We start from the raw sequence: 14,467 nt of genomic DNA on the forward strand, positions 1-14,467 counted from the left end.
GATTCTGCTCATTAATTCAGATTGATTGGAGGCAGGGGGAAAGGGGTGGTTTGACCAGACTAAATTAATGAAAAGTCTGCTTTATAAGCAATTAAAGAAATGTAATTACATATTACATAAACTAGGACTATGCTAGCAAAGTATTACATCATTGAGATTCTTACGGGACCTACTTTGATGAATTGATAAAAGTGATTCATAATGAATTATCTTTTTTTTAAATAAATGGCGGTTTGTAAAAGGTGTTTGCACAAGCCTAACTCTTGTTTACGTTGTTAATTAATCTTGTTAGTTCTTTAAATCTTGAGGTACATGTTGAATGTGGTTTTTCCTGATCTAATCCAAAGTTTGCAAACATTTTCAATTGATCAGAAGGAAAGCCAGATGGAAATCCGAATGAAAATCATCTTACCAGATAAGAATAGTTGGAGGATTTTCATTAAAATCTACCAGTCTTTTTGTTTGGTTGGAAAAGCACCAAACTGTATTTTTGTAAACTGTCTACTGGATTGTCTCTTCAAATAGTATTCCTTCCTTCGCTGGTATAGAAGTAACCTTTATCTGCGCAGTGGATTAATTTTTCTTTAACAAAGATCATGCTTTACTTTTGCAGCGTAGGTGATTTTAATTTATGGATTTAGACTGTAGGTTGGGAAAGAAGGGGGCAGGTGTATTGAGTCTATTTCCCCTTGGGGATTGAGTTGATAGAGATGCAAGTGTGCCCCTCCTCTCCATTTGAAGGGGATGTTTTTGTACTTTGGTTCCTGCTATATTATTTCAGTAAATATCCTTTGTAAAAGCTAATTGATGTTCACTGGTTAACTGATATTGGGGTGATAAACAGTAGTATTGGAATATTGGAATGGTGGCTTGAACCAATAGCATCAGAATAAGATACTCCTAGAACCCTGAGAAGTAACCATCTCTGGGGATTGAGTCTGTATGGGGGGGAGGGGTGAGGCGCATACTAGGAAAGACCTAATGTAAAGATGGAATAGATGACTTCTTTGTACGCTATAATGTATACTTTGAGGAGATCCCCTTCCCACAGATAACACCTAGTGTGAATGCATATTTTCGCAGTGCCAATCATAATACATCCTTACCCTTTTGTCCTATGTAATTATTGTCCATATCCTTCCATAAATTCTCCAAAGAGAATTTATACAATGTATAGGAGACCTTACTGTGATTTTTAAAATATTTCATACCAGTGCAAAAATTGGGCTGTCCATCTATTTTCTCAGGCTTTGGCTATGTGACTGGCCCACCTCATTTATTGGTCATTGAGACTGCCTTCTGTGTGGCAGTGAACTCATGTGTTATCTTTGCTAATGTCCTACAGCTTACTCATACCCACCATATATAGTTTTGGTCATCAGCAGGTTATGAATTCCATAATTTACATCCATTTAACATCTCTAGGAGAATGGTGGTATTAAAGAGACAGGCTTGGATTGCAAGGAAGAGGTTAGAATGATTGAAAGCTCTAAATAATCTCCATACATCCTCCAGCCCCAGTCTTCTTGCAATGTCAGAATGAAAGAATATATGAAGCTAATTCACATTCTGGTGTTGGTGACTTCTCAGACCTATTCTATCCAGGTTGATTATGTGTCACAAATAAAGCTTACCTAAAAACTAGTGGTTCACTTTGCCTTAGAAAAAAGTGAGGTAGCATATTTATGTATTAAAAAAGCACCTTAGATTGAATCAGGAACCCCGGGTTCCAGCCTGACTGCCCAAATGAGCTGTTACTTCAGAAAATTATTTAATCTCTCTAGACTTTTTGCAAAATGGTGGTGGTGATAGCCCTGGTGGTGGGGAAGGGAATGTTGAACTACATAAGTTCCACAATCCCTTCTAGTTCTAATATTTTATCATTCCAAGATGGATTTCCCATAGCCAACTGAGAACAGGGCATTGGATCACATTTAGACCCAGAGGTAAATTTTGGTGAAGAGTCAGAAGTGAGAATATGAGGCATTACTAGCATTACCGAACAATCTGTTCATAGACAAGCCATGGAGGGAGTTCAGAGGGCTCCTGATTGCATGAGGGTATGGAGTCTCTAAGCAGAGCAGTGCTAAAAAGAGGAGATGAAAGAGCACCAAAGAGCACCTTATGACCACCCTGATAGTACGTAGGATATTACATATGTTAATATACCTATTAGTGTGATACCTGAGTAGCCAGCTATTGCTAGAAAAACCCTGCCCCCAGCCCCTAACTGCAAACCCCAGTCTGCATAAGACAAAAACAGACTGAGGTCCTGCCTGTGGCGAGTGTTCTGGGCCCCTAAGACATTTCCAAGGAATGTAAGCTAATTAACTGAGTGGACTGAGAGACAATCTCTCCTCTCAACAAAGCCAGCTGGAGCATCCCTCAGTCTGCCTATGGCCTTGAAGGATGAAAGCCTCAGCCCCAGATATTCTTTTGAATTATGTGACTGTTCCTAGCTCTTATCTCATGAGTCATGTTGTGGGATGTATGGCAAACTGGATACAGAGATCCTGGGTTGTAATTCCAATTGACACTTTGTCAACTATCTGATATGTTGTATTTACAATCTATTAAGGAGTTTCCTTTGATCATGGTCATAAAAAGTGAAATAACACAGTCTTGCAGAGTCTGCAAAGTAACATATGTAAACTTTAAGAGATAATTAAGCACTGAATCCTGTATGGTCTATATAAACTACCCTCTCGGTTTAAACGTGGTCATTTGCTATGGGAATTTTCCCCGAATGACCGCCGGCTAATAAACTTCTCCATTCAAAACTTATACTCTGTGGCGTGTCTCACTCTTCTGGTATAACATTTGGAATAAATTAATCACTTAAATATTGTGTAATTATGAATGAATTAATAATCTGCATATTAAATTCTATATTATTAAGGGTGACTCTGGGCTCCAGTGGGCCAGTGCATATGTGTGGATATTTGGGGGGAGGATGAAGTATGTACTTTCCCACATTGGGCTGGCTTGGTACATGTGTGGCCTCTGGATAGGACTGTATCTGGGATATGCCTGTTTGTCTTTGTTCCTTTGGTACAAAGCCTTGGGAGATGTCAAAGGTCCAGGAACTGGAGTTTTTACCAGTTTGTCAGAAGTCAAGCCCAGTGAGGAGTAACCTGGGGACCCAGCAGAGCATTGGATTGATGGCAGGCAACCAGGACTCCTGCTAAGACACCATGTCCATGATATAGAGGTGAGATTATACCCCCAGCTTTTGGTGAGGGGGAATGTGCTTATACTACTTGCTATATCTTTGTCCTTTGTCCTTTTATAGAATGCTAACGTTATTTGGGCAGGTAGGTGGTACAGTGAATAGAATGCCAAGCCTGGAGTCAGGAAGACTCATTTTCCTAAGTTTAAATCTGGCTTCAGACACTGCCTTGCCGCGTGACCTTAGGCAAGTTACTTAACCCTATTTGCTTCAGCTGCCTCATCTGTAAAATGAGCTGGAGAAGGAAATAGCAAACCACTCCGGTATCTTTGCCAAGAAACCCCCAAACATGGTCAATAAAGAAGACACAACTGAAACCACCAAACCACAACAAAGCAATGTTAATTGTTTATCAATAATATTGAGGCAATATTGACTGGCAAATTACATTGAAGCACTAATCGCTGAGTCAATCAGTTCCATAGGTGAGATACTAAATGTATAGATAGGTGAATGATTTTGAGAAGATTCTAAAATGAGAGCTCAAGTTTATAGAATTAGAAGAATCACTGTCAACCCTCAGAATTACTTCTAGAACTTGGAGGAAGGGAGGGAGCCAGCTGGCCAACCTTCTGGGGACCCAACTGGCTAGTGCAAGTAGAAATTGGGCTGAGGACTCCCAAGAATCTAAATAGCCTGGTGTACATCAGAGTAATTTACAACAAGTATGGAATAACTGCCCTCTGTCCTTGAGGTATTTCCATACTTGAGCCTTTAGATAGCAAAGAAAGTAGTTTGTTTCTAAAAACAACTTTAAACTTTACTTAAATGACTTCTTTAGACCACTGAGCCCAGTTATTATTTTCAATTCAAGTGCAACATCTTATTACAATAATCAGCTTATTTTAAGGGTCTAAGTGAAATATAATAGCCCCTAAGGTTTACTTCCCTTGCAGCTTTAGGAAGTTTATTTTAGATGAAAAGTTATGAAATCTCACCTCTGCCAGGAAGCCTGTCCTGAGTGCCCCAGTCAAAAGTTATAGGTCCCTCTAAACTACTACAGCACTTCATTTTCTATGCTGCTTATGTAGCTCTTAATTCTAATGTGGGACAAAGTCAGTCCTCAACTTTTGAGGGGCTAACATTCCTAGAAAATGGCATGAAAGTAAAAAATGTGAATGTTAATGTAGTAAACTTATGGGAAAATAGGGGGTTATGCTCCCGGGACTACCAAAAGCTGTAATCTTTCACTAGAGATTGCTAAAAATACACTTCTCTGAATACAGTTCTTTATAACAAAACATTAATTCTAATAATAAGTACTTTTATAACACAGTAATCATGAAATAGCCCACAAAATGCAGTACACAAAATAAAATGCAGATTTTTTCTCACTAGTAATTCCCTAGAATTCTGTGACCTTTTATGCTAACATCTCGATAGAAAACATCAATTCAGATAATATTCACTTTTCATATCACATGAAATCTACAGAACCACAAATACTATACAGCAAATAAAATTCTTTTTTGAAACCTTAAGATTAATTTATTTTTAGTTTTCAACATTCATTTCTGCAAGAGTTTGAGTTACAATTTTCTCCCATCTCTCCCCTCCCCCCTCCCCAAGATGGCATGCATTCTGATTACCCCTTTCCCCAGTCTGTCCTCCTTTCTATCACCCCCCAATTATCCCTTTCCTCCTTACTTTCTCATAGGGCAAAATAGATTTCTAAACCCCATTACTTGTATATCTTATTTCCCAGTTGCATGTAAAAACAATTTTTAACATTTGTTTTTAAAACCTTGAGTTCCAGATTCTCTCCCTTCTTCCCTCCCCACCCACCATCATTGAGAAGGCAAGCAATTCTATACAGGTCATACATGTGTCATTATGCAAAACACTTCAATAATAGTCATATTGTGAAAGACTAACTCTATTTCCCTTCATCTTATCCTGTCCTTCTTGATTCAGTTTTCTCCTTTGACCTTGTCCCTTTTCAAAAGTGTTTGCTTCTGACTACCTCCTCCCCCAATCTGCCTTCCCTTCTTTCATCCCCCCCCCCATCCCTTTTTCCCCTACTTTCCTGTAGGGTAAGATATCCAATTGAGTGTGTATATTATTCTCTCCTTAAGCCAAATCTGATGAGAGTAAGGTTCACCCATTCCCTTTCACCTCTCCCTTCTTCCCTTCCATTATAACAATTTTTTCTTGCCTGTTTTATGTGAGCTAATTTACCCCATTATATCTCTCCCTTTCTCCTTCTCCCAATATATTCCTCTCTCACCCCTTCATTTTACTTTTTAGCTATCATGTCTTAATATTCAAGTCACCCTGTGCCTTCTGTCTATATAGGATATTTGACTTTGTCTTCTTCTGAAAGTATGTTGTCTGAAAGTATGAAAGTCTTCTTCTGACTGTATGTTTTGATCTTCTTTGTCACCAAAGTAAGATTCTATAGTTTGGGTTTTTTTATGCTGTCTGCTCATTTTCCCAGCCAATTACTTGACTTTTGAGCTCTTTGTCAAGGTATGACTCTGCCTCCAGAGTGGAGAGTGCTCTGTCCCAAGCTTCAGGTGTTTTGTGCACCTGTTTTCTGAGCTACTTGTAAGTACTTGTAACTTTTCAGCTCTTCTGAGGTGGTATGATCCAAGGTGAGGTGTTTATTCCTCTACTGGCCTGTGCTCTGCTCTGTGAGTGACCTCAAGCACTCTTTTCTGCCTTGGAAATGCTAGGAGGACTCCCTCTCCACAGCCACCACAAGCTCTGCCACACCAGCGTTCCTCCTCACCCCAGCACCACCAACCAGGACTGTGACCCAGATCCAAGCAGGGCAAAGCAAGCAAATCCTGCTTCAGCGCCAGCAAAGAGATCCCTGCACTCCTGCTCTGATCAGATGCTTGATTCCCCCCTCCATCTGTGGGCCTGGAGCTCTGGAAGCAGCTGCTGCTGCTGCTGCTGCTGCCCCTGCAGCCACCTCCACCGCCCCAGGGCTGGGGCAATGTGGCTCTTCTCTCACCCAGTTCTGACAGAATTTTCCCACTGACCTTTTACAATGTCTTTAGTGTTTGTGTGTTGAGAAGTCTGGAAACCATCACAGCTGCCAGTGATTCAGTGCCCTGAGGCCTCCTCCACCCAGGCTGCTCCAGCTCAGTCTGTGCTGGTGCAGCCCATGCAGGGCTGCGTTCTGCTCCCAGCACAGTGCAATAGACCCTTCCCATAGAACTTCCACGCTGTCTTGAGCTGGAGACTTGTTTCACTCTGTCATTTTGTGAGTTCTGTAGCTCTGGAATTTGTTTAGAGTCATTTTTACAGATATTTGGAGGGGTTTGGGGCAGAGCTCAAGCAAGTCCCTGCTTTTACTCCACCATCTTGGCTCCACCCCCAACAAATAAAATTCTTAAAACTAAAACACTTTTAACTTGAATCTTACTTTCCACTGTGTCAGATGGCAGTGTGAAGACATTGTATTGTATTACTCTACTGTTACAAACCTTCCTACCTTGGCAGCCCTCTAAAAGTCACAGGACTTTAGTTGCTGTTGTCAGAAGACTCAGGACATTGCCTCAGGGCCATGGATGATGTTGGAGATCGTGAAGGATGCATTAGCTTGAAATAATCCATCTGCTTCCTGCGCTATTTGAGATCCTTAAGGGTCTCAGAGTATGGGAGCATGACAGAGGCAAGTTGACATTTGACATTGAGGCTGTGATGGATAATGGGATCCACAGCCTCTATGTCTTTAGCCAGCTGGTCAGTTAGGCCAACAGCAGCTGCAGCCCTTACAACATAGAGTTTATTTAACACCTTTCTTTTCTTAGGAAGCCACATCACTGACTTTCCACACTTGGACTTAGAGCCTAAAGGACTTGCACTAGCTTTGGGGGTACTAGTGTTAAAGGCAAGTAATGAAAACATGCAATGAATGCGCAGGGAACTCTTGGTGGTAGGGTGGTAGGGTGAACAAGGCCAGTGAAATGCTGTAGCCAGAATGGACTTTGTTTTCTTTGAATGACTCAGCTTGCCTCGTTGAGCTTCCCTGGACGCTGGGGCTTGCTCTTCCGGGGCAGGACCAGAGCTTCCTGTGTGATGAGTCATGGCGCTGGCTGAGGGGAGGTGTGTTAACGTGGTCTACGCTAGGGGGAGGGGCCCACTCAAGAACCAATTGGCCCTGGTCATTCAGGTGGCGCTTGATGATGTCAAAAACTCTATAAGAGGGGAGAGGACAGCTTGAAGATCCTCCTTTCCTTTTCCAGTTGGAGCCAGAGATGCCTACAGCCGAAGCTGAGCTGCCGGTAGCAGAGCTGACTAGAGGCTAGTGGGTAATCTTACCGTAGAGGGGAAGCATGTATACGATTTTGCCTTATACCATCTCGCTTCTCTGTGGCCTCCTGGTTACCCTTGTAAGGCGGACTTATTGGGCCTGGAAGCTTTTGATGAAAATATCAAAATGGGAACGCTGGTTTGTGGGCTTGTTATTGTGGAGTGTAAATACATGCTTTAGTTCTCCTGCCTTCTGCCTAGAGAATTCCTTATATCTTGCAGTTCCGGACCTTTTAGGCACATATGAGATTCTCTTTGAAATCATAAATTCTGCCTTCCTAATATAAACACCCAGTGGGACACCAGGCTCTCCACAAACTTACACGTATCACGTCTCTTTTTTTTTCTCTACTGTGCATAACTACTAACAATGCTGTTGCCAACTTGAAATGAAAACAAGGTTATTAATAAAACCAGGAGAATGCTTGAAGTCATGATTGTTAAACTTGCAAATGTTGGGGATTGACTATATGTTATTTGAGTAAATGACTTATCTTCCCCTTACCCACCCATCCCCACCAACCCCAGTCCCAACAAGATTGTAAACTATCAGATCATATTTTCTTTCTTTACATTTTGTTTTACTACTTCTTGATGCCTCGTAGAGTCATTAGTTTCCACTTGCTCAACTCAATTTTTAATGAGTTACTGTCTTCATTTTGCTTTTGAGACTCCTTTTCCAACTGGCTGATTTTACCTCTCAGGGTGTCATTTTCTCTATTTAGATTCTGAATCTCCATAGCCATTTCGCCAGTCTTATTCTTTAGGGACTTGATTTCGTCAGTGGATTTTTTTCCATTTTTCCCATTTTTTTCCATTTCTTCTTTTACCTCCCTAATTTGGTTTTTAAAATCCTCCTTTAGCTCTTCCAGTAAAGCTTTTTGGGCTCGAGACCAGTTCACACTACCTTTTGAGGTATCAGATGTGGGTATAGTGTCACTGCTATCCTCTTCCAAATTGGTATTTTGATCATGCCTGTCTCCATAAAAAGAATCAATTGTCCTCAGTTTTTTTGTGTTCTTCATGTTGGTTAGCCTTTTCCTGACTTTACAATAAATTTCTGCTTTTGAGGCTCAGGGGTCTGTGTCCCAGCTTTCTTATTCTGGGGATTGTGAGTCTAGTTGTTGGCTTTGTGAATTATAGCCTTCAGTTTCCTGGGGTGTAGGGGAGGGGTCTGGCTGCCTGAGGTCTGTTCCCCTAGGGTTGCTCTCCAGCACTGTTGCTCTTCAGCAATGGTCTCAGCTCTTTGTTGTTTGAGTTGGTGTCTGGCACTTCCCCTAGGGGAGCAAGAGTACGTCTGGGCTTCTGGTGTTGACCCCTGCTGGTTCTGCCCCTCTGGGACTCAGGAACTCCCACTACTTGGCCACTGAAGCCCCACTTCTGTCTCCTCTATTCCTGCATTTTTTTCCGAGGAATTCTCTGGGTGGGGAGGGGAGGGATTAGAGCCATTTACCTGGCCATTATGTCTCCCAGAAGTTCAAGACGTCATGTTTCATACCTTTGGGCTGCGAGCCTCAGGAGTTGATGTCTCTCAGCTGGTGGCGTTGTGCTGCTTCTCGTCGCTGCCACAGACTGCCATCCTGTGTTGGGAGGCCTGGGGATCTCCACCAGTTTTGACTCCCAGCTTTCTCCCAATCGGTCTCCCACGTGGGTTTTCCTGGCCACTTCCGCTTTGGTGCTGTCTGGAGCAGCTCCACATGCCGAGCGCTCTCCAAGCCTACAGATTCGTTCCTTTGGCCTTTCAGACTCTCCTGGCTTGGAAATTTGCCCCACTCAGACTGCTCGTGGTTTCTAACTCTCTCAAATCTGCTCAAATTCACTTTTTTATAGGAATCTGACAGAACTTGTGAGAGAGCTCCGGTAAGATGCTGTTTTCATGCAGCCATCTTGGCTCCACCCTCCTCAGATCATATTTTCTTAGAGCTAGAAGGGACCTTGGAGCACTCACTTTTCAGATGAGGAAACTGAGGCCCAAAGAAGTTAAATGATTTTCCCAAAATCACACAGCTATTAGTAATTTAGATTAAAATGGCTACTACCATCCCCCTCTGCAGCTACCACAGCAACCATCTATGTTAGACTAAAATGGTGTTTCTGCAGGGCAGTGGGAATTCTGTTCAAACCTCTGACATGAATTCTGCAGATTCTTTAATGCTTCAGGTGTCAAGGAAGCCAAACTGCCAATCATCCCAAGAACGTGCTCACCACCCTCTGAAAGGGAATCTGTCCCTGTTTACATAAAATATGTACCACTCCAACTACAGTTAGGAATCTGGACTTGGAAGGATGGAGGTGCCCTCAACGGAAAGAGAAAAAAGGATGAATTCTGGGGGTGAGGGAAATAGTGATTTCTGGTTTTGAGATTTTGGGTTTGGGAAGAAAATGTCATCTTCCATTTCTGGGACATGTTTAATTTGGTGGTTCCTTTCCTACTTCCTACTGTAAAAGGTTTGCGTTCACTGTCCTTAGTTATTCTTTGGCACAAATGCATTAAATCCTGCAGGCAGCTAACCAATCAGAGCCTTAAGCAGGGCAGAAGCTGCAGTCCCAGCTTTCTCCTTACATCCTATCACTGCTCAGAAGTAGGAGTTATTTGTCACTTGTTCAGAAATGTCATCGGTCCTGTTACAGTGACATCTGGTGGCTCTAGGGTCATACTACAAATCAAATTGGTCCGTGTTTTGATAAAAACACCAACTCTTCTCCAGTGAGCCAGAAGCTGGTGACCACAAACTATATCAGCATCTTCAGTCCTTTTGCTGGGATGTCTTTCTTTCTCTGATTGTTTTCTCATGCATCCATGCCCCACATTCTCCTTTTCACGTATTCTCTCTCTGCCTCACAACAAAAGCAGTATCATTCCTTTCTCTGCCTAGCATCTCCTGTCTGGCTCTTGAGGTGGTAACCACAGGATATTAATGGGTTCATTGCCTTGGAAGAAGCAAGCCTAACTTCTCCTCTAAAAGTCATGCCCCTTTATTAAGAGAACAATTATGGACAAAGCCTATGAAATGGGGTGGGGGAAAGGGGAGTTGCATGCACAGACAAGGGGTAAGGGAGATAAATCTAGAGAAGTGGAAAGGGAAATTTTTAATTTAAAGATAGTGAGAGATTAATAAAGTAAAATTAAGGAGTGTTGATTTGAACAGAGGGTAAGAAGGAAACATCTGACCCCAGGGAATGAGACTAGAATGTTTCAAGTAAAAAAAATAAATAAATAAAGATTAAGAAAACGTGAGCCTAGCCCCATTAGATACACTGATGGAGTAGCAGCTGTGGGTTAAAGGGGAAAACTCTACCAAGTTTGGAATCAATACTTGGGAGTCAAACCTAAATTCTGCCTCTTTACTAACTGTATCACCTTCTGTAAGTCATTTAATCACTTTGCCTCAGTTTCCTGATTGTGAAATAGAAGATGACATCTGCTCTATCAACCTCATCAGGTTGTTGCAAGAGTCAAATAAAACCTAAGTTGCAATAAATATATAAAAGATTTAAAATGTTAGCCATTGCAATCATTACTGTCTTGTTACCCTGGGTCAGGCCTGATTCATTTCTGAGATTCATTCATTCAAAAATATCTTTTGAACATCTACTACGTGCATGGCAGAGATTCTCTGACCAATCACATGGCTTCCATTTTGGTGGATGGCACACACCCAGGTTATTTTTAGTCTTGTGTTCTTAGGAGAAGGATCAGGTGGGCTCATTTTTGCCAACACCTTGGTTCAAGGCCTTGGAGTTGTGGTGTTTTGTACATGTCTTCACTTGAGCTTTTGGATTCATAGCACAAGTGTGCCCACTTTGAGAGAGCCATACGTATACATACTCTTATTTAAGTCTCATAAATACATCTGTCTTTCATGACAGCCTGGAGGGACAGAAAGAGGGGGGCAGGAATAGAAAACAACTTTGGTTCTGGGTCAATCTTGAAGAAAGTAACTGATTTTAAAAGAGTAATACTTTGTTGTATTTGTATTATAGCTTTAGCACGTTTCCATACATTCTCCTCTGAAGTAAATAGGCAGCCAGAGCTGGGTCAAGGTACTTGTGCAAACTTAGAGAAGGTTTGAAATTTGCACCCTCTGTGTTCCTTTACAAAAAGAGCTTTGAACCTTTACTAGTCCACGTACTAGATGATCTATTGCAAAACAAATACCTACAGACCATGGAGAACAAAATTATCTGGCATTTAATATGTGCATTTATAAAAATGCACATTCAATCAGTCAATGAACAAGCATTTATTAAGTGACTAGTATGTACCAGACATGTTCTAGGGATACATAAATGATACTAAAGTGGCTCGGTGGTTAGAGTGGTGGGCTGGAGTCAAGTTCCAATCTGGCGTCACGCAGATCCATACTAGCTATGTGACCCTGGACAAGTCATTAAACCTCTGACTGCTTCAGCTTCCTCAGCTGTAAAGTGGCACCTACCCTGCAGTGTTACTGTGAGAATCAAATGAGGTAATATTTGTAAAACACTTAACACAATGTCTAGCACATTGTAGGTGCTGAATGAAAAGCTCTTCTTCCCTCTCTCCCTCCTCAAAGACATTTCATTGTATGGGAGGAAGACAACATGCACATATATTACATATGTACTGAATAAATACATGGCAATCTTTTTGGCAACACAGTTTTATTTAAAATATTAGGGTACAATATTAGAGGAAATAACACAAAATTCATTTTGTAACCTAATCAACACAAGCACCACAAACAATACAATTCTTGGACATTAACAGTAGCTGATAAAGCAAACTATGGTATAAATACTGATTGATAGGACAGAGTTTGGGGGTGAGCGACCTTGATATGATCATAGTTCCCTAGTCATACTATTTGGAACAAGACATAAGTTGGTTCTACAAGCAAATATGTGGTAATTTTGAGGAGAAGGTACTAGTTGACGAGGAGATCAGGAAAGTCAAGAGGAGAGGAAGACATGAATTATGATGGTGGCCATTTTAATAGAGAGAAAAGGGCATTTGTGAAAGATTTTGTGGTGGTAGAAACAATGATTGGGTTCGTTTTAATTTTTAAAATAAATTTTTGTTGGGGGCAGCTAAGTGGCGCAGTGAGTAGAGCACCGACCCTGGAGTCAGGAGGACCTGAGTTCAAATTCGGCCTCAGACATTTGACACACTTACTGGCTGTGTGACCTTGGCCAAGTCTCTTAACCCCAATTGCCCTGCCTTCCCCCTCAAAGAAAAGAATTTTTTATTAATAGCTTTCATTTGTATCATTTAGTTTTCCCTCTCCATCCCATATTATTCCCCTCTCCCTAGAAAGCTATCCCTCACAGGGAAGAAATAAGAGGGGGAAAAATTATCAAAACCATCAAAATATTGAGAAAATCTGATGTTATCATCAATGTTCCACACACTCATGGGCCCCACCCTCTGAAAAGGAGCAGTGGGAGATGTCTTCTCATATCTCTTCTTTGGGGCCAAACTTATTCTCATAATCTCACAACCTTCAGTTTGGATTGGTTTTTTTTTTTATATTTTTTTTTAGTCATTGTGTATACTATTTTCGTGGCTCTGCTTACTTCACTCATTCTGCATCAGTTCATGTAAGTCCTTCTATTCTTCTCTAAATTCATCACTTTTATCATTTTTACAGCTCGATAATATTCCATTACATATATGGACCATAATTTGTTTAGTTATTCCCCAATCAATGAACATCTGCTTGAAAAACAAAATTTAATAACGAATGAATATATAAGGTGAGGGAGATTAAGGCATTAAAAGGATGAAGAAATTACAAAACTAACAGATTAGAAGAATGAAGTTCAGAAGAACGGTAGGTTTGGGAGAAAAATAAAAGAGCCCACCATAGTGCTTTCATGTGTGTTGCAGCCTAGGTTGCTATCTACTATGACAGGTGAAAGATGAAATGACAAAGGTTCGAGCTTCCAAACATATAGATTTATTAAGCAATGTATGCCAATTGCCCAACAAATTGTGACCAGTAACCCGCCTCAGCTTTGGCACTGGATCCCAAATACAGGGGGAGACAGACTTTTATACATTAAAAGCAATTAATCAAATAAGACCAAATTAATTAAACAGAAATAATACAACATCAGGTAATCTAATTGAATGAAAGATTAGGAAACTTTCCAAGTTAAGAAGGAACATGAACAGGTACAATTCCCTCAATTCAGAAAAAGCAGTATTTCATTCCCCCAAAGTGTCTGTAACCAATCAAAGGAACATGGAAATAATAACTGTTCAGGATGGGCCCAGTTTTCAGATAAGACACATGAGTTGCTTGAGATGTATAATTGCAAGAAAACTTGCATTAACCTTCAGATGTGACCGGGTTTCTGGTCTGCATAACCTAGGTCTTTAGTTAAGGGTCTCTAAGCAACAGTACAGGTATGGTCCAGCTTCTCAGCTACACAGGGCTGGGTTCAAACACTACAATAAGGTTTTCTCCTAATTTCCATAATTGAATAAAGTTTTCTCCCAAGACAGAAATCAGACTAGACCCAAAATTGAATAGAAAGGGAACTGAGCTAGCTCCAGAATGGAGTCACAAAATGGTGTTGGTATGGTTCACTCAGTTCCCACAATTAACCACATGTTGTCCTAATCCACTTAATTCCCTCACTACCTTGACTAATTTTGGTTCTTGATAGTGTAGATATTAAGACTCTCTAAAAATTAAAGAAGCTGATTTCTAGAGAGTCTAAGCGACTTTCCCAAAGTCACCTAGGACATCAGTGCTGGTCTATCCTGAGTCTATCCCATTTTCACTGTATTTCATTTATTAGTAATGTTCTGAAAATTAGAAGAGAAAATTATTTCAAACCTCTTACCTGACAAGAATCGACATATACCATATCTGAACTATTTCAAATTCTGAGTTAGTGGAGATTGGTTTTGCTAAATACAGATGTTAAGTAGAAATGCTAAATTCAAATTAGATCAACACTTTGCAAAATAATTTCGCCATGGAA

This window comes from Trichosurus vulpecula, chromosome 2 (assembly GCF_011100635.1).
Source record: "Trichosurus vulpecula isolate mTriVul1 chromosome 2, mTriVul1.pri, whole genome shotgun sequence".
NCBI classification, from domain to species: Eukaryota; Metazoa; Chordata; class Mammalia; order Diprotodontia; family Phalangeridae; genus Trichosurus; species Trichosurus vulpecula.